General features: G+C 46.0%; 1 long non-coding RNA gene across 1 annotated transcript; it reads right to left on the bottom strand.

The window, feature by feature from the left end:
- Positions 1-1,311: 1,311 nt before the first annotated feature.
- LOC122466866 lies at positions 1,312-17,363 on the bottom strand. Its single transcript, XR_006292771.1, has 3 exons — positions 17,160-17,363; positions 3,507-3,510; positions 1,312-1,361 (listed from the first exon to the last, which is right to left on the bottom strand). It is a non-coding gene; the product is annotated as an uncharacterized LOC122466866 (long non-coding RNA).
- Between the last annotated feature and the right edge of the window lie 9,027 nt (positions 17,364-26,390).

Genomic DNA, 26,390 nt, shown 5'->3' with positions numbered 1-26,390 from the left:
ACCTAATGAAGAGAGGGAAGAGCATCTTCACAGGCAGGCTTGCTAACCTAGTGAGGAGGGCTTTAAACTAGGTTCCCTGGGGGATGGTGACCTAAGTCCCAAGGTAAGTGGGGGAGTGGGAGGAAACACAAGGAGGAGCGTACAAGATGGGAAGCCTCCTGATTCATACTGAGAAAGTAGGGCAATTGGCTAGTTATCTTAGGTGCCTGTACACGAACTCAAGAAGCCTAGGAAGAATTGGAAGTCCTGGCACAGTCAAGGAACTATGATGTGATTGCAATAACAGAAACTTGGTTGGGCAGGTCACATGACTGGAGCACTGTCATGGATGGGTATAAACTGTTCAGAAGGACAGGTACAGGAGGAAAGGTGGAGGAGTTGCACTGTATGTAAGAGAGTGGTATGATTGCTCAGAGCTCCAGTTTGAAACTGGAGAAAAGCCTGTTGAGAGTTTTTGGGTTAAGTTTAGAGACGAGAACAACAAGGGTGATGACACGGTGGGTGTGTACTATAGATCACCGGATAAGAAGGATGAGGTAGACAAGGCTTTCTTCGGACAACTAACTGAAGTATCCAGATCACAGGCCCTGGTTCTCATGGGGGACTTCAATCACTCTGACATCTACTGGGAGAGCAATACTGCAGTGCACACACAATCCAGGGAGTTTTTGGAGAGTGTTGGGGACAACTTCCTGGTGCAAGTGCTGGAGGAACCGACTAGGGGCTTTGCTCCTCTTGACTTGCTGCTTACAAACAGGGAAGAATTAGTAGGGGAAGTAGAAGTGGGTGGCAACCTGTGCAGCAGTGATCATGAGATGGTCGAGTTCAGGATCCTGAAAGGAAGAAAGAAGAGCAGCAGAATACAGACCCCGGACTTCAGAAAAGCAGATTTAGACTCCCTTAGGTAACAGATGGGCAGGATTCCCTGGGAGGCTAATATGAGGGGGCAAGGAGTCCAGGACAGCTGGCTGTATTTTTAAGAAGCCTTATTGGGGGCGCAGGAACAAACCATCCCAATGTGCAGAAATAATAGTAAATATGGCAGGCGACCAGCTTGGCTTAACAGAGAAATCTTCAGTGAGCTTAAACTAAAAAAGGAAGCTTACAAGAAGTGGAAATTTGGACAGATTACTAGGGAGGAGTATAAAAATATAGCTAGAGCTTGCAGGGGTGTAATCAGGAAGGCCAAGGCACAGCTGGAGTTGCAGCGAGCAAGGGATGTGAAAGGTAACAAGAAGGGTTTCTACAGGTATGTTAGCAACAAGAAGAAGATCAGGGAAAGTGTGACCCTTACTGAATGGGGGTGGCAACCTAGTGACAGAGGATGGGGAAAAAGCTGAAGTACTAAATGCTTTTTTTGCCTCAGTCTTCACAGACAAGGGCAGCTCCCAGACTGCTGCACTGGGCAACACAGTGTGGGGAGGAGGTGAGCAGCCTTCGGTGGTGAAAGAATGGGTTAAGGACTATTTAGAAAAGCTGGACATGCACAAGTCCATGGGTCCAGATCTAATGCATCCAAGGGTGCTGAGGGAGTTGGCTGACGTGGTTGCAGAGCCATTAGCCATTATCTTTGAAAACTCATGTTGATCTGGGGAGGTCCCGGACGACTGGAAAAAGGCGAATATAGTGTCCATATTTAAAAAAAGGGAAAAAAGAGAACCCGGGGAACTACAGACTGCTCAGCTTCACTTCAGTCCCCGGCAAAATCATGGAGCAGGTCCTCAAGGAATCCATTCTGAAGCAGTTGGAGGAGAAGAAGGTGATCAGGAACAGTCAACATGGATTCAACAAGGGCAAGTCATGCCTGACTAACCTGATTGCCTTCTATGATGGGATAACTGGCTCTGTGGATATGGAGAAAGCAGTGGATGTGATATATCTTGACTTTAGCAAAGCTTTTGATACGGTCTCCCACAGTATTCTTGCCAACAAGTTAAAAAAGTATGGGCTGGATGAATGGACTATAAGGTGTATAGAAAGCTGGCTAGTTTGTCGGGCTCAATGGATAGTGACCTACGGCCTGATGTCTAGTTGTCAGCCAGTATCAAGCGGAGTGCCCCAGGGGTTGGTCCTGTGGCCGGTTTTGTTCAACATCTTTATTAATAATCTGGATGATGGGATTAATTACACCCTCAGAAAGTTCACAGATGACACTAAACTGCGGGGAGAGGTAGATATGCTGGAGGGTAGGGATAGGGTCCAGAGTAACCTAGACAAATTGGAGGATTGGGCCAAAAGAAATCTGATGAGGTTCAACAAGGACAAGTGCAGAGTTCTACATTTACGAAGGAAGAATCGTATGTACCACTACAGGCTGGGGACTGACTGGCTAAGGGGTAGTTCTGCAGAAAAGGACCTGGGGATTACAGTGGATGAGAAGCTGGATATGAGTCAAGAGTGTGCCCTTGTTGCCAAGAAGGCCAATGGCATACTGATACCAGTCAGCTCTGTGTTTTTGGGGAACCAGATCGCAGTATCTAGCCTGTCTGACTCATATAAGACACCCCCCGCACCAGTTTCTGCTTTAACCAAAACCGATCAGAGAAAAAGCTTGCAGAGAGCAATGAAGGGCGTTGGGAGACACACCTAGACCCCGCCTGACAAGGGTGACAAGATTAAGACATCTCCATTAGCATACAGAATGAAGAACAGAGACAACTCCCCTAGCCTCATCTGCATGAAAGATGGGACAGGGATTAGCATAAAGAATGAAGAACAGAAAACCACACTGAACTCTGGGACCAGAAAAGCAGGGATGCACTGCATCATGGGAATCTCTGTTCCAGATGTTAATGAACCTACACCTGCACACACCCAGCTCAGCAATTATCAGACCAATTCTAGTAATAAATCCTTGAAGCAGCCTAGTTGCATTGTGAGCTCCCTGGAAGAAAACACTACTCATAGCCAAGAGTGATCAGTTCCTATTGCCTAGCCTAAAGAAAACCCTTAAGTCATCGGTTTACCCATAAATAAATCTAGTGTTCTCCCTTGAACCATTGTATTTTCTCTCCAAAAACCCCTACCTATGCCCAAGTAAGTGTTCTGATGCATGGATCCAAACTCTGCATCAGTTCCACTGGGACTCCATCTCCTGACTGATCGTGCTGGGGGCTCTGGCTGTGTCCAGCACTCAGGAACCTGAGCTATCACCATCACCTGGGAACCCCGACCAGTTCACGCTTCAGGGAGTGGGTGAGATCCCTTTCTCTCTCTCCCGCTCTCTCCTATCTCTCTGTTTTCTTCTCTACCTTTTCTTCTCTTATCTTTGAAAACTCATGGCGAACAGGGGAAGTCCCGGATGACTGGAAAAAGGCTAATGTAGTGCCAATCTTTAAAAAAGGGAAGAAGGAGGATCCTGGGAACTACAGGCCAGTCAGCCTCACCTCAGTCCCTGGAAAAATCATGGAGCAGGTCCTCAAAGAATCAATCCTGAAGCACTTACATGAGAGGAAAGTGATCAGGAACAGTCAGCATGGATTCACCAAGGGAAGGTCATGCCTGACTAATCTAATCGCCTTTTACGATGAGATTACTGGTTCTGTGGATGAAGGGAAAGCAGTGGATGTATTGTTTCTTGACTTTAGCAAAGCTTTTGACACGGTCTCCCACAGTATTCTTGTCAGCAAGTTAAGGAAGTATGGGCTGGATGAATGCACTATAAGGTGGGTAGAAAGCTGGCTAGATTGTCGGGCTCAACGGGTAGTGATCAATGGCTCCATGTCTAGTTGGCAGCTGGTGTCAAGTGGAGTGCCCCAGGGGTCGGTCCTGGGGCCGGTTTTGTTCAATATCTTCATAAATGATCTGGAGGATGGTGTGGATTGCACTCTCAGCAAATTTGCGGATGATACTAAACTGGGAGGAGTGGTAGATACGCTGGAGGGGAGGGATAGGATACAGAAGGACCTAGACAAATTGGAGGTTTGGGCCAAAAGAAATCTGATGAGGTTCAATAAGGATAAGTGCAGGGTCCTACACTTAGGATGGAAGAATCCAATGCACCGCTACAGACTAGGGACCGAATGGCTAGGTAGCAGTTCTGCGGAAAAGGACCTAGGGGTGACAGTGGACGAGAAGCTGGATATGAGTCAGCAGTGTGCCCTTGTTGCCAAGAAGGCCAATGGCATTTTGGGATGTATAAGTAGGGGCATAGCGAGCAGATCGAGGGACGTGATCGTTCCCCTCTATTCGACATTGGTGAGGCCTCATCTGGAGTACTGTGTCCAGTTTTGGGCCCCACACTACAAGAAGGATGTGGATAAATTGGAGAGAGTCCAGCGAAGGGCAACAAAAATGATTAGGGGTCTAGAGCACATGACTTATGAGGAGAGGCTGAGGGAGCTGGGATTGTTTAGTCTGCAGAAGAGAAGAATGAGGGGGGATTTGATAGCTGCTTTCAACTACCTGAAAGGGGGTTCCAAGGAGGATGGCTCTAGACTGTTCTCAATGGTAGCAGATGACAGAACGAGGAGTAATGGTCTCAAGTTGCAATGGGGGAGGTTTAGATTGGATATTAGGAAAAACTTTTTCACTAAGAGGGTGGTGAAACACTGGAATGCGTTACCTAGGGAGGTGGTAGAATCTCCTTCCTTAGAGGTTTTTAAGGTCAGGCTTGACAAAGCCCTGGCTGGGATGATTTAACTGGGAATTGGTCCTGCTTCGAGCAGGGGGTTGGACTAGATGACCTTCTGGGGTCCCTTCCAACCCTGATATTCTATGATTCTATTAACCTTTAATAATGTTATGTTGGTTTCGGCTCTCCTTGTGTAGTTATCACTATTATTCAATAAATAACTTTTATGGTTAAGCTGGTTGCTTCTCTCTCTCTCTCTCTGAACTTTACTCTTTTGTGTTTTTAGCTTTCCCCATTTACTCTGCAGCAACGCTTCTTTTACCTAAGCTAAAGATCCCTGTAGCGCCCAAAAATACTGTGGGGTTTGCTCATCAAGTGGGTTACTGCCAGTACAATTGTGATGTGAAAGTGGGATAGGGACATGTTAAACCTGTAGCACATAAGGGGGCGGGGGTTGGGGTGGCACCTGAAAGTGCTGCTCAGCCCAGCCTATTGAGACGAGGGGCACATAAGGGTGACAGCTGGAAGGTGCTGCTTAAACCAGCCCATTGAGTACAGGGACATATAAGGGGATCAGCTTGAGAGTGCTGATTGACCCGGTCTGCTCAGACTTGCTCTGGTGTGTGTGTATGTGTGTGTGTGTGTGTGTGTGTGTTCATCTAGTCCTAGGGCTGGAGGAATCCAGTCCTGGGGAACTGAGGTCCTGCAGGATAGCTCCATTGGGAGGGGACTTGCAGAAGGAAGAAGTAGAGCTCCATATGAACACAAAAGTGACATAAGCAGTACATTAATAGAATTACAGAACACCCTGCCCCCCCGAAGATAATAATAAATAAGTGAGCATACTGCAAAGTAACAGGCACGTCTGGTAACAATATTGGGCTGTATTAGTAGGAGCATTGCCAGCAGATCGAGGGAAGTGATTATTCCCCTCTATTCGGCACTGGTGAGGCCACACCTGGAGTACTGTGTCCAGTTTTGGTCCCCCCACTTCAGAAAGGATGTGGACAAATTGGAGAGAGTCCAGTGGAGGGCAACGAAAATGATTAGTGAGCTGGGGCACCCGACTTACGAGGAGAGGCTGAGGGAACTGGGTTTGTTTAGTCTGCAGAAGAGAAGATTTAGGGGGGATTTGATAGTAGTCTTCAATTACCTGAAGGGGGGTTCCAAAGAGGATGGAGCTAGGCTGTTCTCAGTGGTGGCAGATGACAGAACAAGAAGCAATGGTCTCAAGTTGCAGTGGGGGAGGTCTAGGTTGGATATTAGGAAACACTATTTCACTAGGAGGGTGGTGAAGCCCTGGAATGGGTTACCTAGGGAGGTGGTGAAATCTCCATCCTTAGAGATTTTGAAGGCCCAGATTGACAAAGTCTTGGCTGGGATGATTTAGTTGGTGTTGTTCCTGCTTTGAGCAGGGGATTGGACTTGATGACCTCCTGAGGTCTCTTCCAACCCTAATATTCTACGATTCTATGATTCTATGATCAAAGGGGGAGGTGGGTGTGACTCATTCAGAGTCTTTTGTTGTTGCCCAGACCAGCATCCTTTGTTCCTGTGAGGCTGGGCTGGGTTTGTGCCATACATGCTCTGATGAGGTGAGAACTGCCTCTCTGTTCTTGGAGAGTTTTTGACTGGGCTTGCTTTAAGCCATTAGGATACATTTTCCGTCTCATAAGTATATACATGAAATTATTAGTTGTGGGATCAGGTTCTCAATTCCATGGCTGTCTGTCTAGGCACGTACCCCAGGGCCATCAGCACTATTTCTTTCTAGATGTTAACTGTGTGATACCAGAGACAATAACTCAGCAGATGCGCAATTATCAATACCAAGCATCCAAAAAAGCATGTCAGGCCCCCAAAAGCATGAGACTGGCTTAAAAATTATGACAGGTTTCAGAGTAGCAGCCGTGTTAGTTTGTATTCGCAAAAAGAAAAGGAGTACTTGTGGCACCTTAGAGACTAACAAATTTATTTGAGTTTCTGGTTTCTGAGTCATTGGTCATCACATGTTCAAAATTCTCTCTGCAAGCATTATTATTGTCTCCTTCACCATGACAATCCCCTGCTCTTACCCTCCCCATTCCTCCCTTTAATAAATGGCAATCTTTATTAATTGGCTCAATACAGGGGTGAAATTCTCTGGCCTGTACTATACAGGAAGTGAGACTAGAATCTTGATCTAATGTTGCCTTCTGGTCTTAAAATGTATAAATCTATTAAACAAACCACATCAGGACAAGAAACAGTCTTACTTTTCAGATGAAAGCTGGGTTTCTCCGGTATTCACATGACTCCAGCAGCTAAAACGTCAAGAAAAAACAAGGATCAGGAAGCTTGCAATAAAAACCTCACTTGAGATGCCATTGTTCATGGGGCTGCATGCCAAGCTTTGTGAAAGCCTTTCGTGATGTTTTGATTGACTGACAGGCTGCTCCTACATTTTGAGAGCCATCTGTCTTTGTGAGTGAGCTAGACCCTGATGGCTTCCAGGCCTCAGACACCATCTATCTGCTCCCAGCCCACAATTAGACATTCAGAGACGGTTCCAACTGCAGGAGGTAATTCCATTTCTACACCTCCCCAGAGGAAGGCGAAATAAACAACGAAAAATTGATTTTCCAGTGAATACCAATTTGTTTTTTAGCAGAAATATTAAATTACAGAGGGGAGGGAAGGGAACCCAATGTTGTGCAGTGCAGGGGGACACTTGTTTGATATGGACAGGGAATTAATTCACAGTTTCATTACCACTGTTTTAAAGGAGGGTGCATGAAGTGAATAAGCATGCTTAATTTGGAGACATGATGAGATTGGAATATTCAATACACGAGTGCCCTCAGTTAAGCTTTGCTTCTGAATACCCCAGCAAGATTTAATTACCTCTTTGTTACTTAGGGAAATTGACAGGAAACTGACATGAAGCAGGAAACTTCACAAAGAGTCACTCAAGCCTCTCTGCTCCCTGGCTCTCCCATGCTGGTACAATGCCTCTGTCATATTGTTTAAAGCAGTAATTGGAAAGGACACACTCTGCATTCATTAGGCTGCATATGACAGAGCCATGCGGCTCCTGGTAAGTGCAGGAGATGTGAGTTAGTGGCAGTTTCTTTCCTCTGTCATACTTGGTTTTTGGTTATGAGCATCGCAGCAAGCATGGTGCTTCGATGTGCTTTCAGAGGGAGAGCCAGTATTGCCTGCAATCTGGGGTCAAAGTGGCAACCAGTTCCTCCAGTCGTGCTTCTTGTCTCCACCATCATGAGATTCCCTTTCCCCTTCCATGTTTTCCCTCTTATTAAAGGCAAAGCTTGTTAATTCTCCCTCTGTGCACGGGTAGGAACTGCCTCTTCCCCATTGTACTCCAATGCAGAGGCTATGCCTTGGGCTCCCTGCACAGCTCCCAGCTCTGGCCTCTTTACACCACTCCAGCAGTTCAAAGCACTTGGAAAGCTGTGAAACCCTCCGTCTGAGAATTACCAGCCCTCACTTCCCCTCCTGAGCCCTGAGTAGAAGGCATGGCCAGGTTACCGCTGTACCCAAGCCATCCCCTGTGGTCGGAACAGTCTTTGGAGACTGTTGGCAGTGGTGCAAAGTACAGCAGCCCAGATGCTGCTCTGCTTTATGTCAGGGACCTGTCTGGCAGGCAGCTTGACCCAGGATCAGGGACTGGGTGTATGGTAATTTGTCATCCCCTTTGTCCTGTGAGCTGCAGCAGGCACTGCTCAGACACAGCTCAGGATCTGGGCCAATGCCTGTCTGAGGCTACTGTAGGTGCCAATGATTTGAAAAGAGGAGGAGGGGCAGAGAGAAGGCTGGCCCATGGTGCCATCCTACCTTGTGCAACAGGCAGCAGAGCAAGGAATGGATGCTGCACCCTCTTAAGGGGTATGGCAGCAGCCGGAGTCTAGCACAAGGCCTCCTAAAGCTTCCCTAGCTCCCACAATGTGGGTCAGTGCTGATCAAACACAGCCTGACCTGTGTCTCCAATACTCTTTCATCCCCCCACCGAAGGAGCCCAGGAACATCTGCCACAATGAACATCATGGGGGTGTGCCAGACAACACTCCTACTGCACCATCATCCATGCCCATGGGCTTCAACTATCTGCAGCCTTTGACTCCCGCCTGGAAGAGGTGCTGCAGATTTCAGAGGCTGAGAGTTGGATGGTGCTGCTCTCTGTTGCACCATCCACTGTCCTGTGCCCAGATTTCCTTCTAGGTCCCTTTTGGTGGCTGCTGCTGCAGTCTCAGAGGATTCCAGTCATTTGCAGCAGCAGTCCAAGTATAGACATTATTAAGAGAAAAATCTGAAACAGCTAAAGGAGAACAGGCCCATGAGCAATCCGCAGCATGGGTTTGTACAGTAATGAATAACTCCAGCCAGGCAAACCTGCTTGCCTTTCTGTGTAATTACAGAATGAGAAGGTGAAAGTAACGCAACAATGTACTATCTCAGCATCTGATGCAGCCTCTCACGCAGCCTGATGCACACAATCCATTCAGATGGGCTTGGGCATGAACGTTGACTGGAAATTGGCTGAGGAGGCAGAAAGAAAGGATTGCACTGAGTAGTAGAGCTGGCTTCAATCGCTCACCAACATGGAATGAATTAGTGAATCGTTGACTTACTATAGAGTGGGTCAAATAAGGGAGCAAATGTATTTGCAGATGGTTTGTTTATTCAGTGCTTGCTAGAAATAATTAACTCAACAAGGCCTACAGTAGTTGTCTTTACCAGCCCCATGATGGGTATGTTTATGCTGCTAGCTCAAACTGACATACCCAGCTGGCGTTCCTGTAGCTAGTTCAGGTGCTGGAGCAGTGCAGACTCCAGAGTGGGCTGTAAAAACCTGTCTGGAACCCAGGGTAATTACTCATGGGGCTAGCGTGGGGTGACGCGCACGCTGCCACAGCTTCACTGCTCCAGTACCGACACTAAAGCTAACTTGGCTGATGTCAGCTCAAACTGCAATCACATCCTGGGACTGCAGTATAGACATCCCTGAACTGGTAACTAGAACTGGACAAAAATGGCAATTAGTGTCCATGGAATATTTCAAATACAATAATTTTTGTTTGAAACTTTTCAGAGAATTTTTCCATTTTTCATCAACATGAAATCTTTCATCTTGATTCAATTCTGAATGAATAATTTCCATTTGATCTGAATGAAAAAGAACATTCACCTTTCAGGGGTCATTTTTTTTAGTCCCCCCCCCACTTCCTTAACTCTTTTTTCGTATTGGAAAAGAGTGGCAGAGGAGGGGTAAAAGAGAGCACAGCGAGAAACCTCCCCAGTGAGAATCATATACTAAGAATGTTTTGTTTTCTGTTAAAATCACAATGAATCAAAACCAACATTTTTGTTTTGACAGAAAATCTTGAACTATACCCATTTTTTAAATGAGACTGTATTGTTTGAAAAGCCATTTTTCATGGAAAAAGACATTCTGATAAGCAGAATGGTGACTAACTCAACGGGTATCTGCACAATGGGGCCCTGACTCAGCCGGTGGTACCACAGTGAGGATGACATCTCTATAACCAGCATCACACACTAGGGCTGGTAAAGGGAGCACAGGTCTCTGCAGGGTGGAGAAGGGCTGAGTGTGAGGCACAGAGGGGAACAAGAGCTAATTGGATAAAGGTAAGAACAGGATCATGACTGATGAATTTCCAGACACTTCCTATTCAGACACCCCAAGATCTGTGAGAGGAAAGGTCCCTGTGGATGGAGCCTAGGGTGACCAGATGTCCCGATAAAATTGGGACTGTCCCGATTTTTAGGTCTTTGTCCCGCGTCCCGATATTGTGGCTTTGGCCGCTCTGGCGGCGTTTTTTTTTTCTTTTTTGCTTCCCCCATGTGTCCCGATATTTTCTCCATTACATCTGGTCACCCTAATGGAGCCACTCTTTACTCTTTACTTTTGGGGTGAGGGATAGCTCAGTGGTTTGAACATTGGCCTGCTAAACCCAGAGTTGTGAGTTCAATCCTTAAGGGGGCCATTTAGGGATCTGGGGCAAAAATTGGGGATTGGTTCTGCTTTGAGCAGGGGGTTGGACTAGATGACCTCCTGAGGTCCCTTCCAGCCCTGATATTCTATTATACTCCTTCAGTGGCTGCTGTCTGGGCTCTGTGACACCAGCTGTCCCTGTCCCTGGATCTCCCTGGTGTCAGGGATCTGCATGTAGGGAACAGGCTCATGGCAGGTTGGAGGAGGAAGGCCAGGTGAAGAGGTGATATGAGTATGCTGTGTTCTCCCACCGCCTCTTGTGTTTTAGTTGGATTAAAGCTATGAGTAGCTAGGCTCTCAGAGCCATTAGTACTTGGTCTCTGGTGATCTGGACCCATCCATGTTGAGGGGATTTGTCTGTGGGGAAGCAGGGGAGTATGAGCTCTAAAAACTGTACTGAGCATTCAGCCATAAAAGAACCCCTGTAGCTGCACTTGCCCAGCCTTCAGAACAGACACCGCAGACGTTACCAGGCTTAGCTGTGTGGGCCAGGCAATCTCCTCAAGCAAGGGCTTCTTCCTCCCTCACTGTCCCACAAACCTTCCTATGGGAACCTTTACGGCGAGACTCTAGACTCTGTGACACCACAGCCATTACTATAGCAAGGGGCTACAGAATGGGATGTTACATGAGCAGGCTCAGATGTGACTGCAAGGCGATACAAGAGGAGAAATCAGTGTGGTTCAATGGCTAAGGTACCAGTGTGGGAGACTGGAAACCCAGTTTCTAATCCCAGCTCTATAGCTGAGATCTTGGGTGAGTCACTTCTTCTCTCCTTATTTGAATTGTAAACTCTTCCCAGCAGGGGTATCTCTTACTGATGTTTGCACAATAGGACCCCGATCTCACTTATAAATAACAATGGGGTGGGGGCAGCAGAAATATTGTGCCCTGAGGAATGATAAAACACTTATTGAAATGGCTCTCCCAACGAACACACTGTCCTACCAACACTGAAGAGCATTCAAACTCCTACCCAGAATCATCCAGGACTGATTCTATGCACACAAAGGGCATTTGTAATGATCACACTTCCACTCCGCAGGCCCGTTGATTAATGGGTGTCAAGTGCAAACAATTACATCTGACTGGCTGGGGAAGCGACCTGCTTTGACAAGGAATGGAAAGGAAACTGGGGTGAAAGTAGGACATCCTCTGTTTTCATTAATCATCCCGAAACACGGCCTTCCATTCGCTGCTGACTGCATGGTGCGCAGCTTCAGGCTGATAACAGCATGGAAGAGGCAGGATGAAGTTGTCGGGTGGAGAACTAGAGACTTTCAAGGGAAGCAGCTCCTAAGGACTATCATGGCTGGTGGATAATGGAGGGCCGAAAAAGCCAGGCTGGTGTAATCAGCAGAGAAATGTATAATGCACTGCAAGATGCTGCCCTCTTTGTTTGAGGGGCTGACTTGGCATCAGTGCACGTGCTGTTCAAACACAAAACCAACACAGCAAAGGATGCTCAAGTACAACCACCACCTGGCCAAACATTAAAGAACCCTGTGAATCCACAGTTCAGTGAAGTCAAACACACCACATAGCAACCAATCACCAGCAACATCCATAAAGCACAGCTGTCACCTGGTCCCATCCAACACATGTGCATCATCCATCACACTCATCAACAAATGTTCCTGTGACACTTCACCTCATATTCTTCATAGAGATATTGTTATGATATGATTATGGCATAACTATGATGTATTTTATACTAGATAGGTCATGTGAAGTATCATTGGAAAGGTTATGATTTACGGAATATGATTATCCTATTTTTACGTATGTATCATTTTTGTATCTGAAGTTAGGAATATTGTCTATGCATCTATTACAAATGTGTTTACACCTGGGGAATGCCCACTAGACAGAATGCAATCAGTCTAGATGGCTAGCTGGAAATCATAGAATCATAGAATATCAGGAATGGAAGGGACCCCAGAAGGTCATCTAGTCCAACCCCCTGCTCGAAGCAGGACCAATTCCCAGTTAAATCATCCCAGCCAGGGCTTTGTCAAGCCTGACCTTAAAAACCTCTAAGGAAGGAGATTCTACCACCTCCCTAGGTAACGCATTCCAGTGTTTCACCACCCTCTTAGTGAAAAAGTTTTTCCTAATATCCAATCTAAACCTCCCCCATTGCAACTTGAGACCATTACTCCTCATTCTGTCATCTGCTACCATTGAGAACAGTCTAGAGCCATCCTCTTTGGAACCCCCTTTCAGGTAGTTGAAAGCAGCTATCAAATCCCCCCTCATTCTTCTCTTCTGCAGACTAAACAATCCCAGCTCCCTCAGCCTCTCCTCATAAGTCATGTGCTCTAGACCCCTAATCATTTTTGTTGCCCTTCGCTGGACTCTCTCCAATTTATCCAGATCCTTCTTGTAGTGTGGGGCCCAAAACTGGACACAGTACTCCAGATGAGGCCTCACCAGTGTCGAATAGAGGGGCATGATCACGTCCCTCGATCTGCTCGCTATGCCCCTACTTATACATCCCAAAATGCCATTGGCCTTCTTGGCAACAAGGGCACACTGCTGACTCATATCCAGCTTCTCGTCCACTGTCACCCCTAGGTCCTTTTCCTCAGAACTGCTGCCTAGCCATTCGGTCCCTAGTCTGTAGCGGTGCATTGGATTCTTCCATCCTAAGTGTAGGACCCTGCACTTATCCTTATTGAACCTCATCAGATTTCTTTTGGCCCAATCCTCCAATTTGTCTAGGTCCTTCTGTATCCTATCCCTCCCCTCCAGCGTATCTACCACTCCTCCCAGTTTAGTATCATCCGCAAACTTGCTGAGGGTGCAATCCACACCATCCTCCAGATCATTTATGAAGATATTGAACAAAACCGGCCCCAGGACCGACCCCTGGGGCACTCCACTTGACACCGGCTGCCAACTAGACATGGAGCCATTGATCACTACCCGGAAAAGGAAAGGGCCATTAGGGAGAACAATAGGTCTTAGAAGATGCTAATCACCCACCGGGGAGCCTTCCTGGGAAGCCTTCCTGGGGACACTGCAAACAGCTTCCAAGTTATGGCTGTTCTGACCCTACAGGGACATGTGACCAAGTCACCTGGTACTGGACTCCATCATAATGCTAGTGTTTTTCCACTGACTGGGGGTGGGAGTCAAACTGGGAGACAAAGGGTTCCTGCCATATGCAAATGCTATTTAAGGCAGTGACGTGACATCATTGTGCTTTGTTCTTCAGTGACTCCCCACCCAAGAAAGAAGGAAACACCTCAGAAACAAAAGACTGAATCCAATATCCAATATCTTTAGCATATTAAGCTTAGTATATTAATTGTGTTTTTGTTCTATTTGCTAGGTAATCTGCTTTGATTTGTTGGCTATCCCTTATAATCACTTGAAATCTATCTTTTGCAGTGAATAAACTTGTTTTGTTTTGTCTAAAAGTAGGGTGTGTGGAAATCATAACTTGGGGCAGAAAACTGTTGTATATCCCTCTCCACATTGAGGGAGGGGGCGAATTTCATGAGTTTACACTGTACAGTTCTCTGTGCAGTGCAAGATGGCACAATTTTGGGTTTACCCTCTTGAGGGGTGTGCACTTGAGTATTGGGCAATTCCTTAGCTCAGCCTTCCCATGCAGAGCTGATTTCAGTGTCGGTGTGTTTCTGCAGCTGGGTTTGTCTCTACCTGTGTGCTGGTGAAATGTTGAGGCCAGGAGCGTATCTGCAGCTGGTCACAGCATTAAGGATGAAAGGGAGCCCAGGCTGGTGGGTCAGGTGGGCTCAGTGGTATCCCAGTCCAGGCGGTACCTGAAGGGGAGGACACCCATGACAGTGCCACCCAAAATCACAGCTCCAAGAGTGGAAGCAGATCAGGTGGATAGTTAAGACATGGAGCCAGGAGGACTGCATGATCTGGCCATCAAGATTGCACAAGGAATTTCGTAATTTTTTTTCCTTCCAGGCTTCTGTGAGCAGTAAATACAACATCTGCAGAGGCTCTTAGAACAAAGATATTATGGATAGTGAGCGATCAGCTATTGTGACCTGCACAGGATGTGCCATGTTTGTTTTTCTCCCAGAGGATAGAAGCGACTTTGTCTGTATGAAGTGCAATCTGGTCTCAATATTGGAGGAGAAGTTTAAAGGACTAGAGATCCAAGTATCTACCCCGTGTTGCATCAGAGAAAACGAAGGCTTTCTGGACAGAAGTCAGCGTTTGGTACTGCAGGCACAGCATGCTGAAGAATCAGAGAGGGCAATGCAGAACGGGGAAGAAAATTGGCAGCATGTGACCTCCAGAAGAAGAAAGAGGAGAACCCATGTACCTCCAATGCAGACAGAGGTAAGAAACCATTTTGAGGCTCTCTGCACAGGTACTATGGTGGAGAATGGTTTGGAAGAGTTATCTGAGGGATGGGATCAGAAGGAAAACCCATCAACTGGAAGGCATGTGATGCATTGTCCTTTGGATGGGGGTTCCACAACCACCACTCCCAAGAGCAGGAGATGGGTGGCGGTGGTCCGGGACTCACTCCCAAGGGGGACGGAGTCATCCACCTGCCAAACAGACAGGGAGACTCTTAGCAGAAACTGTAGTTCAGATCTTACATCCACAGCAAATGGATTTTGGCCCTTCAAGAAGTGTGCTGCTTGCCTGGAGCTAGAATCCAGGATGTGACGGAGTGTTTGCCGAGACTGATCAAGACCTCGGACCGCTTCCCCTTCCTACTTCTCCACATGGGCACCAATGATACTGCCAAGAATGACCTTGAATGGATCACTGCAGGCTACGTGGCTCTGGGAAGAAGGATAAAGGAGTTTGAGGCAGAAGTCGTGTTCTCGTCCATCCTCTCTGTTGAAGGAAAAGGCCCAGGTAGGGACCGCCGAAATGTGGAGGTGAATGCGTGGTTATGCAGGTGGTGTTGGAGAGAAGGCTTTGGACTCTTCGACCATGGGATGTAGTTCCAGGAAGAAGGATTGCTAGGGAGAGATGGGATCCACCTAACAAAGAGATAGAAGAGCATCTTCACAGGCAGGCTTGCTAACCTAGTGAGGAGGGCTTTAAACTAGGTTCACCAGGGGATGGTGACCTAAGCCGGGAAGAAGGTGGGGAAGTGGGATACTGGGAGGAAACACAAGGAGAAGGATGCAACAAGGGAGGCCTCCTGATTCATACTGAGGAAGTAGGGCAATCAGCTAGTTATCTTAGGTGCCTGTACACGAACTCAAGAGGCCTAGGAAGCAAGCAGGAAGAATTGGAAGTCCTGGCACAGTCAAAGAACTACTATGCGATTGGAATAACAGAGACTTGGTGGGGTAACTCACATGACTAGAGCACTGTCATGGATGGGTATAATATGTTCATAGAATCATAGAATATCAGGGTTGGAAGGGACCCCAGAAGGTCATCTAGTCCAACCCCCTGCTCGAAGCAGGACCAATTCCCAGTTAAATCATCCCAGCCAGGGCTTTGTCAAGCCTGACCTTAAAAACCTCTAAGGAAGGAGATTCTACCACCTCCCTAGGTAACGCATTCCAGTGTTTCACCACCCTCTTAGTGAAAAAGTTTTTCCTAATATCCAATCTAAACCTCCCCCATTGCAACTTGAAGGAATGTTCAGGAAGGACAGGAGAAGGAGAAAAGGTGGAGGAGTTGCACTATATGTAAGAGAGCTGTATGATTACTCAGAGCTCTCAAAAGCCTGTTGAGAGTCTTTGGGTTAAGTTTTGAGGTGAGAGCAACAAGGGTGATGTTGTGGTGGTCATCTGCTTTAGACCACCAGACCAGGAAGATGAGGTAGACAAGGCTTTCTTCGGACAACTAACTGAAGTATCCAGATCACAGGCCCTGGTTCTCATGGGGGACTTCAATCACCCTGACATCTACTGGGAGAGCAATACTGCAGTGCACACACAATCCAGGGAGTTTTTGGAGAGTGTCGGGGACAACTTCCTGGTTCAAGTGCTGGAGGAACCGACTAGGGGCTTTGCTCCTCTTAACCTGCTGCTCACAAACAGGGAAGAATTGGAAGGGGAAGTAGAAGTGGGTGGCAACCTAAGCAGCCGTGACCATGAGATGGTTGAGTTCAGGATCCTGATAAAAGGAAGAAAGGAGAGTAGCAAAATACGGACCCTGGACTTCAGAAAAGCAGACTTTGACTCCTGCAGGGAACTGATGGGCAAGATCCCCTGGGAGGCTAATATGAGTGGGAAAGGAGTCCAGGAGAGCTGGCTGTATTTTAAAGAAGCCTTATTGAGGGCGCAGGAACAAACCATCCCAATGTGCAGAAATAATAGTAAATATGGCAGGCGACCAGCTTGGCTTAACAGAGAAATCTTCGGTGAGCTTAAACTAAAAAAGGAAGCTTAAAAGAATTGGTAACTTGAACAGATGACTAGGGAGGAGTATAAAAATATTGCTCCAGCATACAGAGTTGTAATCAGGAAGGCCAAAGTACATTGGAGCTGCAGCTAGCAAGGGACATGTAGGGTAACAAGAAGGGTTTCTACAGGTATATTAGCAACAAGAAGAAGGTCAGGGAAAATGTGACCCTTACTGAAGGGGGAAGGCAACCTAGTGACAGAGGACATGGAAAAAGCTGAAGTATTCAATGCTTTTTTTGCCTCAGTCTTCACAGACAAGGTCAGCTCCCAGACTGATGCACTGGGTAGCACAGTATGGGGTGGAGGTAAGCAGCCCTCAGTGGTGAAAGAATGGGTTAAGGACTATTTAGAAAAGCTGGATGAGCACAAGTCCATGGGGCCGGAGGCACTGCATCCACGGATGCTAAAGGAGTTGGCGGATGTGATTCCATTATCTTTGAAAACTCATGTCGATTGGGGGAGTTCCTGGAAAAAGGCAAATATAGTGTCCATCTTTAAAAAAGGGAAGAAGGAGAATCCGGAGAACTACAGCCTCACCTCAGTCCCTGGAAAAATCATGGAGCAGGTCCTCAGGGAATCCATTTTGAAGCAGTTGGAGGAGAGGAAGGTGATCAGGAACAGTCAACATGGATTCACCAAGGGCAAGTTAAAAAAGTATGGATTGGACGAATGGACTATAAGGTGGATAGAAAGCTGGCTAGATCATTGGGCTCAATGGGTAGTGATCAACGGCTCGATGTCTAGTTTGCAGCCAGTATCAAGCAGATTGCCCCAGGGGTCTGTCCTGGGGCTGGTCTTGTTCCACATCTTCATTAATGATTAATTAAATATTGCTTGGGCATGTAGGAATGAAATCAGGAAGGCTAAATCACACCTGGAGTTGCAGCTAGCGAGGGATGTTAACAGTAACAAGAAGGGTTTCTTCAGGTATGCTGGCAATAAGAAGAAAGCCAAGGGAAGTGTGAGCCCCTTACTGAATGAGGGAGGCAACCTGGTGACAGAGTATGTGGAAAAAACTAATGTACTCAATGTTTTTTTTTGCCTCTGTCTTCACAAACAAGGTCAGCTCCCAGGCTCTTGCACTGGGCAGCACAGCATGGGGAGGAGGTGGCCAGCCCTCTGTGAAGGAAGAAGTGGTTCAGGACTATTTAGAAAAACTGGACATGCACAAGTCCATGGGGCCGAATGCGTTGCATCCGAGAGTGCTAAAGGAATTGTTTCAGAGTAACAGCCGTGTTAGTCTGTATTCATAAAAAGAAAAGGAGTACTTGTGGCACCTTAGAGACTAACCAGTTTATTTGAGCATGAGCTTTCGTGAGCTACAGCTCACTTCATCGGATGCATAGCATATCGTGGAAACTGCAGAAGACATTATATACACACAGAGACCATGAAACAAAACTTAGGTGGGAGGAAGTTTTGTTTCATGGTCTCTGTGTGTATATAATGTCTTCTGCAGTTTCCACGATATGCTATGCATCCGATGAAGTGAGCTGTAGCTCACGAAAGCTCATGCTCAAATAAACTGGTTAGTCTCTAAGGTGCCACAAGTACTCCTTTTCTTTTTTCTAAAGGAATTGGCGGATGTGATTGCAGAGCCATTGGCCATTATCTTTGAAAACTCATGGCAATCGGGGGAAGTCCCGGAAGACTGGAAAAAGGCTAATGTAGTGCCAATCTTTAAAAAAGGGAAGAAGGAGGATCCTGGGAACTACAGGCCGGTCAGCCTCACCTCAGTCCCCGGAAAAATCATGGAGCATGTCCTCAAGGAATCAATTCTGAAGCACTTAGAGGAGAGGAAAGTGATCAGGAACAGTGAGCATGGATTCACCAAGGGAAAGTCATGCCTGACTAATCTAATTGCCTTCTATGATGAGATAACTCGTTCTGTGGATGAAGGGAAAGCAGTGGACATGTTATTTCTCGACTTTAGCAAAGCTTTTGACATGGTCTCCCACAGTATTCTTGTCAGCAAGTTAAAGAAGTATGGGCTGGATGGATGCACTACAAGGTGGGTAGAAAGTTGGCTAGATTGTCGGGCTCAACGGGTAGTGATCAATGGCTCCATGTCTAGTTGGCAGCCGGTATCTAGCGGAGTGCCCCAAGGGTCGGTCCTGGGGCCGGTTTTGTTCAATATCTTCATTAATCATCTGGAGGATGGTGTGGATTGCACCCTCAGCAAGTTTGCGGATGACACAAAACTGGGAGAAGTGGTAGATATGCTGGAGGGTAGGGATAGGATACAGAGGGCCCTAGACAAATTGGAGGATTGAGCCAAAAGAAATCTGATGAGGTTCAACAAGGACAAGTGCAGAGTCCTGCACTTAGGACGGAAGAATCCAATGCACCGCTACAGACTAGGGACTGAATGGCTCGGCAGCAGTTCTGCAGAGAAGGACCTAGGGGTGACAGTGGACGAGAAGCTGGATATGAGTCAGCAGTGTGCCCTTGTTGCCAAGAAGGCCAATGGCATTTTGGGGTGTATAAGAAGGGGCATTGCCAGCAGATCAAGGGACATGGTCCCTCTATTCGACACTGGTGAGGCCTCATCTGGAGTACTGTGTCCAGTTTTGGGCCCCACACTACAAGAAGGATGTGGAGAAATTGGAGAGAGTCCAGCGAAGGGCAACAAAAATGATTAGGGGTCTGGAACACATGACTTATGAGGAGAGGCTGAGGGAACTGGGATTGTTTAGTCTACGGAAGAGAAGAATGAGGGGGGATTTGATAGCTGCTTTTAACTACCTGAAAGGTGGATCCAAAGAGGATGGCTCTAGACTATTCTCAGTGATAGCAGATGACAGGACAAGGAGTAATGGTCTCAAGTTGCAGTGGGGGAGATTTAGGTTGGATATTAGGAAAAACTTTTTCACTAGGAAGGTGGTGAAACACTGGAATGCGTTACCTAGGGAGGTAGTGGAATCCCCTTCCTTAGAAGTTTTTAAGGTCAGGTTTGACAAAGCCCTGGCTGGGATGATTTAGTTGGGATTGGTCCTGCTCTGGGCAGGGGGTTGGGCTAGATGGCCTCCAGAGGTCCCTTCCAACTCTGTTATTCTATGATTCTGTGATTCTATGATCTGGAGGATGGGCTGGATTGCACCCTCAGCAAGTTCGCAGGTGACACTAAGCTGGCGGGAGAGGTAGATACACTGGAGGGTTGGGATAGGATTCAGAGTGACCTAGACAAATTGGAGGACTGGGCCAAAAGAAATCTGATGAGGTTCAACAAAGATAAGTGCTGAGTCCTGTACTTAGCACGGAAGAATCCCATGCACTGCTACAGGCTGGGGACTGACTGGCTAAGTGGCAGTTCTGCAGAAAAGGACCTGGGGATTACTGGACGAGAAGCTGGTTATGAGTCCACAGTGTGCCCTTGCTGCCAAGAAGGCTAATGGCATATTGGGCTGCATTAGTGGGAGCATTGCCAGCAGATCGAGGGAAGTGATTATTCCCCTCTATTCGGCACTGGTGAGGCCACATCTGGAGTACTGTGTCCAGTTTTGGGCCCCCCACTACAGAAAGCATGTGGACAAATTGGAGAGAGTCCAGCGGAGGGCAACAAATATGATTAGGGGACTAGGGCACAAGACTTATGTGGAGAAGCTGAGGGATCTGGGTTTGTTTAGTCTGCAGAAGAATAGAGTGAGGGGGAATTTGATAGCAGCCTTCAACTACCTGAAGGGGGGTTCCAAAGAGGATGGAGCTCGGCTGTTCTCCGTGGCGGCAGATGACAGAACAAGGAGCAATGGTCTCAAGTTGCAGTGGGGGAGGTCTAGGTTGGATATTAGGAAACTCTATTTCACTAGGAGGGTGGTGAAGCACTGGAATGGGTTACCTAGGGAGGTGGTGGAATCTCCATCCTTACAGGTTTTTAAGGCCTGGCTTGACAAAGCGCTGGCTGGGATGGTTAAGTTGGGGTTGATCCTGCTTTGAGCAGGAGATTGGACTAGATGACCTCCTGAGGCCTCTTCCAGCCCTAATCTTCTGTGATTCTATGATTCTATGATAAATCCTGACCACTATAATAAGCAATAAGATTTCAGAGACCAAAATCTCTCCGTATTCCTCTTTAGGTCAACTACGTGCAAGGGCAGAGGGTTTGCAAAATGAACTAGCGGCAGCCTTCAACAAGCCAACAAGGCACAACTGCAGCTCCTGTGAATGGGTATCAGCTACGTGGAGAATACAGCTAAAAGATATAGAAAATAGAAGCTGCTGGGTTAGCCTAGCACTCCCGGGTCTCCTAGAAAGAAAGGAACACCACCGCCTACAGAGCTTTTCCAGAATGAAGCCAAAATGACTAGATAAAAGAGAATAAATTACAAAGAAATAGGCCTCACTGGAAGGCAAAAGCAGCTACAAAAGGCAGTCTTCACTCCAACCTGTGATTACCTGCCTACATCATTTAAAGATAGACGATCCATTTTACAGGCTGCCATGAATGAGAGAGACATTTTACCTACACCGATTGAATAAAACTATCATTTTCCCCATGATTTTCATCACCTCTCACAACCGCAGAAAACTGCATTAAATGCAGCAATCCTGGTGACCCAGAAAGGAACAAAGTTCTGTCTAGAGCATGTCCAACATTTTCCAATGGAACATTTTTCTGTTGCAAAAATGCCACTTAGTCAAAAGCAGAACATTCCTTGAGACTTCGCTAATTTCTGTAAAATGTCATGTTGCGGATTTTTTTTTTTTAAAAAAAGCATTTTGATATGGTCAAAAAGTTCCATTTTGACATTTTGAGAATTGAATGCTTTGTTTTTTTAATTTCAAAATGACTTTTTGTTTTGACTTTTATTTTATAAAAATGATGAAAAATGAAAAAGTTGTTGAAATCAAAACACCACATTTCAAATTCACCCAAGCTAATTTTTAAAGAAATTTTGTTTTGTGGGAAAATTTGAATTTCTTTATTTTTGTTCCTATTTGGAACAAAATATGTTTCAAATTCACAAAATTTCCTGTGAAACAGCTCTTCTTTTATGCTTAAATCCCTGCAGGGAGCAGTGAAATTTGCAAAGATGTGAGATCAGAAAAACCCAATGCAACAGAAAACTTAAGACAACTTTTGTGGTGTTAAATTAATATAGAGTGTAATTAAAATAGCAATAAATGGAGGATACTGTATTTAAATAACTCATTATTTTCATATCAGTTGTCATTTGGCATGTGCTTATCTTCAATGATTACATGCTAATTAATAGAGAACAACTCCTGAAATCGTTGCAGGACAACCTTCCTTTGTTTTTCCTGGCTGACGGCAGTCTATGTTCTCCAGAGAGTCTGCAGCCTAAAAGTTAGTTAAAGGAGGAAATGGCAATATGAAATACCATGTATACTGCACGCAAAACACATTGGGAAGGGGGAATTAAGGTTTCTCAGGGGCATTGTCTCACAAAAGGGCAATTGCTTAAGGCAATGTTCTCAGCCAGCCCAACACAAATGGCCCCGGATTAGCCCACTACCATCATGGCCCTCTTCACTCCACTGTGCTGTCACTCAGAATACGCACACTCCCAGTTCAACGGTATTATTAGGGTTCAGGGCATGCCTCAAAATAAAATTCACTGCAACGCATATTCTGTTTCAAAGTGATCCAATGCATTTGCAGGCCCTTTTCCATTTCATGCAGGGTCCTCCCCTGCCCCTATTCCCCTGCCATTTAAATCCCCCTGGGTTTGATGAGCCCTCCCATACCTGTGTTTTCTTGGGTCCTTCCCCTCTGAAGGGAGGCAGGACCTTCTAGCATGCCAGATGGCTCCTCAGGGATCCATCATGTTCTCAGGGACCAAATTGTGAAGTCAGGTTCCTGAGGTGAAAGGCCCTTTTCCTGGTGGCAGTGACCTCTGGATTCAGAGCGAGTGATTGTCAGGCTCTATTGACAGATGCATCCATTCTACTGAGCTGCAAGGATAAGGGGCTGCCATGGGTTCTTCTGAGATTTCTGTCCACAGTGGCATCAGAGTTTAATGAACCCATCATCCTGCCAAAATCCTTCTCCATCTCTCCTACCCAATATCATTCAGTCAGCACTGAAAGATGCTTGGGGTCATGGCTAAGGGCCTTAGAAAGTCCACTCAGCTTTATGTTCCATTTGACACCAACTCCCATGGCAATGCTGTCAATACCAGGACCATGCAGAAATGGCTGCCTGATGGCAGTTCTCATTGCAAGGCCTTGCCTGTGCTGCACTTAGAAAGTCACATCAAGGCTCATATTACCTGAGGAACAGCAGATTCTACTGCCAGCTTCAGGGATAGTAAAGTCACAGACAATCTCAGACTCAGAAACATCAGACCTAGTTATGTGACAGGGTCCCTGGAATTATGCATCAGGGACCCTGGAATTATATGGCCGGCATTCACCCCCATCTTATAGGCATTTCCTTTCATCCCTTCAAAGGCCTTCCCTGCATCAAAGCACATCAGAATACTAAATATACTCATCACCTGCGTTGAATGGTGAAAATGGCCTTGTGTGGTCTTCTTCTTTTGTATGGCTGGTGTAGAGCAGCAACTGCAATTTCACCTCAAGTTGATCGAGCCAAATGGCTACATCAGGAGTAGCAGAATGTATTGCAGTAATGCCTCCTTCGTATTTATAAATTGGCCAGTAGGTGGTGATATGTTTGATGGTCTGTCGTGGGGAGCCGCACTTGAATGCCAGGAAGTCCTTGATTTTCCATTTGTGCATTAGATGTCCGCACCTACCATGGTTGTTTCAGATTCAGTTCAGAGTTGACCAAGATGCCTGTGGAAGGTGCTTATTTTTTAAGTCTTGTTTAGCCCATTCTACTTTCCATCCTCCTTCTGATCATAGCCTGATTGCATGTGGCTAAACAAATGTTCCCAGAAAGGCTTGCGGGACTCAAGGCGTTGCAGGTGTATGTGTGTGCAGGGCGTTGTCAAGGTCTTGGTGAATAGGAAGGTATCTGTTTTCCTGGATTCAGTGAGCTTTGCAGAATGTCGCAGCAGTTTGTCTTATTAGCGGGGCAGTAACGTTAGAACAGGTAGCCATGGGGTTGTTGTATCTGAAGGGTTTTGACTGAAGGGTTCTCGTTGTGCAATACATCACTGTATTCATCTGGGTATCCACAAGTTGCATGTGGCTGCATCTGCTCCATCAGTGCACAATATTCAGCTACTGAATATACAAGTGCTATTGCAGATGTTTGCAACACTGATGCTGATGCACCCCAGGTTGTACCTGCTGATTTTTGAATTATGTGGTCAAATCTGGTATCCACCTGTTGGAGGATAGAAAAATAAGGACTAATTCCTATACTTGGGTTAATTTCCCTCTTGGAACCAAGAATTCTCACTGCCAAATCTTTTTTCATATTCAAGGGCCACTTTTGTCTCTTTGCCATAGTTTGCAATGACTTTAAAACCACTATGACCACTCCTCATTTTTTGATGCTACTAAGTGCATAGAATTCTTGCCCAAACCATCCATAGCATCACTTATTTACTTATTTTCACTGTAAAAGAGCCATTTTCTTAAATTCAGGCATAGTCATTCTTCTCTGCTTGTTATTATTCAAGCCTTTGACATTTAAAGTAAGACAGTGAAATTTATGGACTGTCATTAACTCAAAATGTGTTTTGTTCCATTCCCATAACCCCTGCTTGTCAAACTTAGTTATTGTCATTTGCAACTCCTTCTCCCAATACTGCTCATCCAATTTAAAATTCACACCTTCATACCAAACTTTTGCAATATGCTTCCCTTCTCCTCTTACTCTCCCTTCTCCCTAATCCCCCTCCCTCCATTATTTCCTCCCATCTTCCTTTTTAGAGGATTTGTTGCTCTGCTATGTGGACGGGGAAGTGCTATCCTCCCATGGCAAGTGCTATTTAAGCCAGATTGAGGTGGGGGTTCCCACTGCACCCCTGTGATTCTCAAACTGTGACATCCTCACTCAGTCACAGCCAGGAGTCTCATCTGACCCCTACAGAGCATCCACACAGTGACATTTACAGTGATATTATTTTACACAATCCCTTTGTGTCTTAGGGTAAAACTAATCAATTGATGACAGTGATACTAATACCTTAATCTGTGAACGATTTAACAACCACTCTGATATGTCATCAGAGAGATCCAGAGCCGGATCCTTAGGGACAGCCAGTAAATTAGCAGTTGCAATATACTTTTTATTTGGTCTTTATTGATCTGGCTTTCACTCATATATATTGAGCTATAAAAATCCTCAAACATATCACATGTTTTCATCAATAGCTTTTCACAGATGTTAAGGCCAGAAGGTTCCGTTCATCTGCTCTGAGGCCCTGCACAACACAGGCCAGGGAATTTCGTGCAGAATTTACTAGAATTTGTACTGTATCAAGCCCCATAACTTCTTGTTGCCCTACAGCAGCTCTTTTAGAAAGAGACACCCAATCTTGCTTTGAAGGTTCCAGCTGATGAAGAACTCACCACAGCCCTTGGGAAGCAGTTTCAGGGGCTAATTATCCTCACTTGAAAATGTGCATTTTATTTCCAGTTTGAACTTTGTTGATTTCAGCTCTTGGGCCTGGATCTCATCCTACCTTTGTCTACTAGATTAAAGAGCCCTTTGGCATCAGAAATCTTCTCCCTGTCTGTGATTAAATTGCCTCTTAAACTCCTCTTTGATCAGCACACTATTTCTTTTGTTTAGTAGTTCAGATTGCTTTTACTTTCCCTATTTTGGTGACTGATACATTGGTGGGCACAATCAATTTCAAATTAAAGCCATTCAAAGAAACAATATTCTATCCCTTCATAGTGGATATCCTTATTCACCATGTCTCTGACCACTTAACATGGAGTACATTCCAATGTCTTATTCTCTTTCCCTTACCCTGTGTACCCTTTCACCCTATATTATAGCAAACTATTCACATCCTAAGACAGAACATGGAATCTTCAGGACTAAGCATTGCCCTAGAATCCTTATTCTCTTTGATTAGCCCTTCAGCCAGCACCTATCTCCTGCATGCCAGATCTTCTGTTTGGAAGATATTTGTTCCTTGATATTTGTACCTGATGCTACATTTGTTTCATGTACCACATGCTGGGTAATAACACGAGAGGACTCCATGCTTGTAAAATTAAACTGGCTCTTCATTCAGAGAGCTATTTACAGAGATGCTGCAGCTGCAGCTACAGCTAGCATTCCAGCCATTTGCACACAGACTAACTTCCTGGTACTTCCTCCAAACTCTTCCCTCCTGCAACTTGTGCTCCTCCCTCCATTACTCATGCAGGTTGCTGCCATCTTGATGGAGATCAGCTGCCCATTTGTTTCACTTCTCTCCTGGTGATGCTCTGTCTCAGAGGGTAATCCTAGGTCTGAGGGTATAATCACAATTTTTTATGGGGAAAGCAAAGCTGAGATGGGAAGCCCTTCCAGTATTTCCTATTGGCCTGAAAGCACTTCAGT

This window comes from Chelonia mydas, chromosome 8, assembly GCF_015237465.2.
Source record: "Chelonia mydas isolate rCheMyd1 chromosome 8, rCheMyd1.pri.v2, whole genome shotgun sequence".
Classification (NCBI taxonomy): Eukaryota; Metazoa; Chordata; order Testudines; family Cheloniidae; genus Chelonia; species Chelonia mydas.
The sequence above is the reverse complement of the archived record's forward strand: the minus strand, read 5'-3'. Positions and strand labels throughout refer to the sequence as shown.